This window comes from Choloepus didactylus, chromosome X, assembly GCF_015220235.1.
Source record: "Choloepus didactylus isolate mChoDid1 chromosome X, mChoDid1.pri, whole genome shotgun sequence".
Taxonomy (NCBI): domain Eukaryota; kingdom Metazoa; phylum Chordata; class Mammalia; order Pilosa; family Megalonychidae; genus Choloepus; species Choloepus didactylus.
The window spans coordinates 107,879,309-107,885,217 of record NC_051334.1 but is presented as its reverse complement, the minus strand read 5'-3'; the positions used below and the strand labels follow the sequence as shown (position 1 = coordinate 107,885,217).

General features: G+C 39.2%; 1 pseudogene; it reads right to left on the bottom strand.

Moving 5' to 3' along the window:
* Positions 1-4,726: 4,726 nt before the first annotated feature.
* LOC119523799 lies at positions 4,727-5,617 on the bottom strand (annotated as a pseudogene).
* Positions 5,618-5,909: the final 292 nt, after the last annotated feature.

Here is a 5,909-nt window from a genome sequence, read left to right as displayed (position 1 = left end):
GGAAAATGGAAATCAAAAACCACAATGAGATACCATTTCACACCCACTAGAATAGCTACTACTTAAAAAAAAAAAAAAAAAAAAAAAAAAAAAGAAAATTACAGCTGTTAGAGGATGTGGAGAAATAGAAATATTCATTCATTGTTGGCCAAAATATAAAATTGTCCAGCCCCTGTGGAAGACAGTTTGGTGGTTCCTCAGAAAGTATAGAATTACCACATGAACAGGCAATCCCACTTCTAGGTATATAACCAGAATGGAAAGCAGGGACTCGAACAGATAATTTCACACCGATGTTCACAGCAGCATTATTCACAATTGCCAAAAGATGGAAGTAAACCTAGTGTTCATCAACTGATGAATGGATAAACAAAATGTGCTATATACATACAATGCAATATTATTCAGTCGGAAAAAGGAATGAAGTTTGACACATACAACAACATGGATGACACTCAACACATCATGCTGAGTGAAATAAGCCAGACATAAAAGGCCAAATATAGTATGATCTCACTGATATTAAATAATTAGCAGAAGCAAATTCCTAGTCAGGAAGTAGAATACAGGTTACTAGGGGCTGGGATAGGGGATAGGAATGGGTAGTTAGTGCTTAATTCATACAATTTCTGTTTGCGATGATGGAAATGTTTTGGTAATGGATGGTCATGTTGATAGCACAACATTGTGAATGTAATTAATACCACTGAATTATATATTTGAATAGGGTTAAAAGGGGAAATTTTATGTTTTATATGTTACTAGGACAAAAATGTTTTTTTAAAAAAACACATAAGACTGTACAACACAGTGAGCCATAATTTAAAGTATGGACTATAATTAATAGTATTAAATTAATAATATTGTTTTATATATTGTAATAAATTTACCACACTAATGAATGTGTTAAAAATAGAGAAAACTGCATGTGAGGGGGGCATATGGAAACTGTCTTTTATTCATGCTTTTTCTGTAAACCTACAACTTCTCAAATTAAAAACAAAAAGCAAAGGAAATCTTATTTTAAAAGTAATATTTTATGCCAGAAACAAAGGCAAACACTATAATGCCTCACCAATATGAACTAACTACATTGTGTAAACTCAGAATTGAATCTTAGAGCACAGCCTAACAGGGAAATGATTATTGTAATGGCCCCTAGACTGTAAGCTCTATTCTTGAATTGTAATGGATATCTCCAAATTCTGAGATGCTGATCCCTTTGTGTATAACCTGATCGGTCTCTGGAACTTTGGGTATCTGTTTGACACCTGAAACTTGGAGCTAGAGCTTGGCAGATCTGAATGTCAGTATTAGCACGTACAGCAACTGTTAAAAAAAAAATGAAAAAAGCTGAAAAAGAGACCAGACTTCAATTAGAAATATGAATGAAGCAGATCTGGTTAGGACTAGGGCAAACTGGGCCAAAGGGTAAAGGTCAATACTGACTGTGTTTTAAAACTTCAACTTCCACGTGAGACCAAGGGAAGAGATGTTTATTTGGTGCAGGATCTATATTTTCTAAACAATATAACTTCTACAGTCAATTTGTTCAACACCATAATTACATGAAACTTTGTATAGGAAGTGAAATCTGGTAGGTTTGTATAGGTTAGCATGAAATACAGACACATCCCAAAGTAATTTGGGTGGAGAATAAAAATATATATGCAGGGCCCCCCTGAGAAGCTGGGGGAAAATGCGGGAGCGTTGGACTTCCTCACCTGGATTGTTGCTGATGTTCTCACCAACACTGAGGACTGACAGTTTGGTATGCTGAGCCCTCTATGTTGGGGCTTGCCCTTATGAAGCGCATTACTGCAAAGGAGAGGCTAAACCTGCTTATAATTGTGTCTAAGAGTTTCTCCCAGAGAACCTCTTTGTTGCTCAGATGTGGCCCTCTCTCTAGCTTAGCCAACTCAGCAGGTGATCTCGCTACCCTCCCCTCTACGTGGATCTTACTCCCAGGGGTGTAAATCTCCCTGGCAATATGGGACATGACTCCCAGAGATGAATCTGGACCCAGCATCATGGGATTGAGAGCATCTTCTTGACCAGAAGGGTGATGCGAAGTGAAACAAAATAAAGTTTCAGTGGCTGAGAGATTTCAAATGGAGGTCACTCTGGTGGACATTCTTATGCACTATGTAGATAACACTTTTTAGGTTTTAATGTATTGGAATAGCTAGAAGTAAATACCTGAAACTGCAACCCAGTATCCTTGACTCTTGAAGCCGATTGTATAACAATGTAGCTTACAAGGGGTAACAGTGTGATTGTGGAAACCTTGTGGATCGCACTCCCTTTATCCAGTGTATGGATGGATGAATAGAAAAATGGGGATAAAGAACTAAATGAAAAATAGGGTGGTATGGGGGGATGATTTAGGTGTTCTTTTTTACTTTTATTTTTTATTCTTATTTTTACTTTTTCTGGTATAAGGAAAATGTTCAAAAAATAGATTGGGGTGATGAATGCACAACCATATGATGGTACTGTGAACAGTTGTGTACACCACAGATGATTGTATGGTATATGAATATATCTCAATAAAACTGAATTTAATAAAAAAAAAGTAATATATAAAGAATTTGCAAAACTTAACAATAAGAAACTAAAAACCCAATAAAGAAATGAGCAAAAGATTTGAACTGAAACTTCACCAAAGAAGATATACAGATAGCAAAAAAACATATGAAAAGGTGCTCAATATCATCAGTGATTATGAAAATGCAAATTAAAAGCACTATGTGATACCACTACACACCTTTAGAATAGCTAACATTAAAAAGACTGATCATACCAATTGTTAGTGAGGATGTGTAGCAACTGAAACCCTCATATATTGCTGATGGGATTGCAAAATGGTACAACCATTTTTGAAAACATTTTGCTAGTTTCCTTATAAAGTGAAACATACGCTTACCATACATCACAGTAATCCCACACCTGGGCATTTTTCCAAGTGAAATGAGAATCTGTGTTCACACAAAAACCTGTACTAAAATGTTCATAACAGCTTTATTCATTTATCCACTTTTGGAAACAATTCAAATGTCCCTCAATTGGGAAGTGGATAAACTCTGGTGTAGTCATACAATGGAACACTATTCAGCAATAAAATGGAATGAACTATTGATACATGCAACAACATGGATTAGTGTCAAATTCATTTTGCTGGGTGATACATACATCCCTTGTGATCCCATTTAGAAGATTTCCTGGAGAAGGCAAAACTATAGGGCCACAGAATAGATCGGTGGTTGCCAGGGCTACAAAGGCTACACAGAAGAGATTTGGGGGGAAGGAGTGTGTGGGGGGTAGGGGGTTGTGTACAGGCAGTGATGGAATTGTTCTAGATCTTGATTGAGTGGTGGTGGTTACATAACTGTGTATTTGTCAAAACTCATGAACTGTCATCATGAAAAGTGAAGCATATCATATATAAATAAATAACAAAAATTTGATGGACTCGGATGTCCACACAGAGTCAAACACCATCCTTCCTCCTGAAAAAAAATAAATTATCTGCATGGCTGTCTAAAATGAGAGACAAGTTCAAGGATGAATAAGAGTAAAGCCAAAAATACCATGGTGTTTATAGAGAGATGCAAACAACTTATTATTGCTGAGGGGTGATGCTGAATAAGTATACAGGAATAAATTTATGGAGGGCTTTGTATGCCCTGCAAAGTGATTTTGACCTTGTACTGTAGAGAATGGGAACTTGTGAAAGATTTTGAACAAGAGAATGATATGATCAGCTTTACATTTTAGATAACCCAAACTGGCTGTGATATAGAAAAAGGATTTGACATGTAGAAAGATTGAAAGCAGGGGGATCAGTTAGAAGGTTTTTCCTGTAATCCAAGTAAGTTATGAAAAATGCCTTACCTCAGAGGAATACAGAGTAGGGGATGGTTCCTGAGCCCTACAGTATGTAGTACTTAAGCTCAAGAGAGCTAGAGGGGACGTAATGACCTCCAAAAAGGATCATTTGACTTTGGAGGATTTCAGAGTACCATCCTCTTACAATTCCTTTCAGTCATAAAGGAGAGAATCACTACCTCTTGGCCCCATTCTCATTTCCATGATGGGAACACATACAAATCCCAAACAACTTTAAAAAGTTTACTTGGCCACATGCTTTTCAGACGTTTCAATGAAATTCAGATTGCAACCAAATTACAGTGATTAAATGACCCATCGTTAGGATGACCATACATCCCATTTTTCTCAGATATAGTCCCTCCCTGTTTACTCCTGATCTCTTAGCATAATTATTTTAGTATAGTAATAATGGAGCCTCCTTTCATTCTCAAAAGTGCCCTGGTTTAGATGGTAAGTTTTATGGTTATCCTACCTATAGTTGCTTCCTCATTTGACTATTCTTCAGGAAAACAAAACAAAACAAACCCACATAAAAATGTCAATAAATCTCTTTTTTTTTGATGTGTTGTTATTTTTTTTAATAAATAGACACCACATCACTTCATTTGTTACAGTGAATAAATAAGAGGCAATAATTCAAGAGGGCCCCACAAAGCTGTCTTCCACAAAATAGCAAGGATAAGCACCTTCACCACCCAAGACTTTGGTTAACTTTATCTTTTGATCTCTGCTCTCCGACCCACATCAGCATGCTACTTCCAGAATGGAATTTTGCCTTCAGACCTTATTCTAGTTGGGAGGCTTGTCTTAATTATGGAGTCTGGAAGTCTCTAACTTAGCTGAGGAACCTGGACAAGTCTTCTTTGATTGCATCCTCATCCCAAGGTCCATGAATGTTTCCTTTAAAAAGCTGCAAGCAAATGAGGTAGTAAGGGCAGAGACATGCGATGGAAACCAGAAGAAGGGCAGAGTATGGCTCCCACACCACTAATGGACAGCAGGCCTCCAAAGGCTGAAAACACAAAAAGGTGTGTGACCCCCACATAGCTGCGGGGAGTACATGCCTTCAGTTTTTTCTGCAACATGGGCCACAGGGCAAAAATCTGGATGGCAAACGTCACCATGATGAAGGCATGCAGGGATGGGGGCAGGCGTGAGGCCAGTCAGACAGAGGCAAAGATGGCCATGTTCAGGAACAGTGTGCTGGATACATTGGCAGCATTGGCACCATAGCCGAAGAAGATAAGGTGGCCTAACAGCATGAAGATTGACATGGCATAGATGGTGTCAGTGCTGACAGATTCTGTCAGGGTCTTTAGCACTGGTGAAAAACCATACATAAAAGTAATAAAGACCAGGGCATTCTTCAAGTCAGCCCACCGGGTCTGCCCACTCTTCTTCCGCCCTTCACCTCCATCAATGAAATCAAACAAAACATAGCCAACCAATGAAGAAGCCAGGCCGTCCGGAAAAGCCAGTGGGGGGCCAGAAGACCCTCATCCATATACCACCAGATAACTACAAAAACACCGACACTGCGCAGCTGCTGTATCACCACACTGGACTCAAACACCACAGCCCAATATTGGTATTTCCGAGCATAGATGTTTTTCCGGAGCTCTTCCAGAAACCGCCGTTCCACGTAGTTATCAGGGAAGAGTTGTCACTCATACAAGACCTTCTGCCACTTGGCCTCCTTGGTGTTAGTTACTGGTTGGTCGCACATTATCCTTCTCCCTCAAACCCAGGCCAATTCCCTCATAGAAGTCCATGTGGTTCGTATCTTTATGAAGCTTTGAAATAAGACCTCTCTGGAATTTCCGTGCTGTGCTGTGGTTGATATTCTCCCAACCTTCCCTTGCTTTCAAAGGCCTGCAATAGATGAGTTTGTTCTCTGAGGCAGGACAATACAGCCAAGTTCCTGCCCACGAGTTCTTAGGGGTGTGCGGCCTGGGGAGGGCGGCCACCCGCCTCCTTCCCCATCCGGGGCGCAGGGGTCGCCGTCAATAAATCTTTTG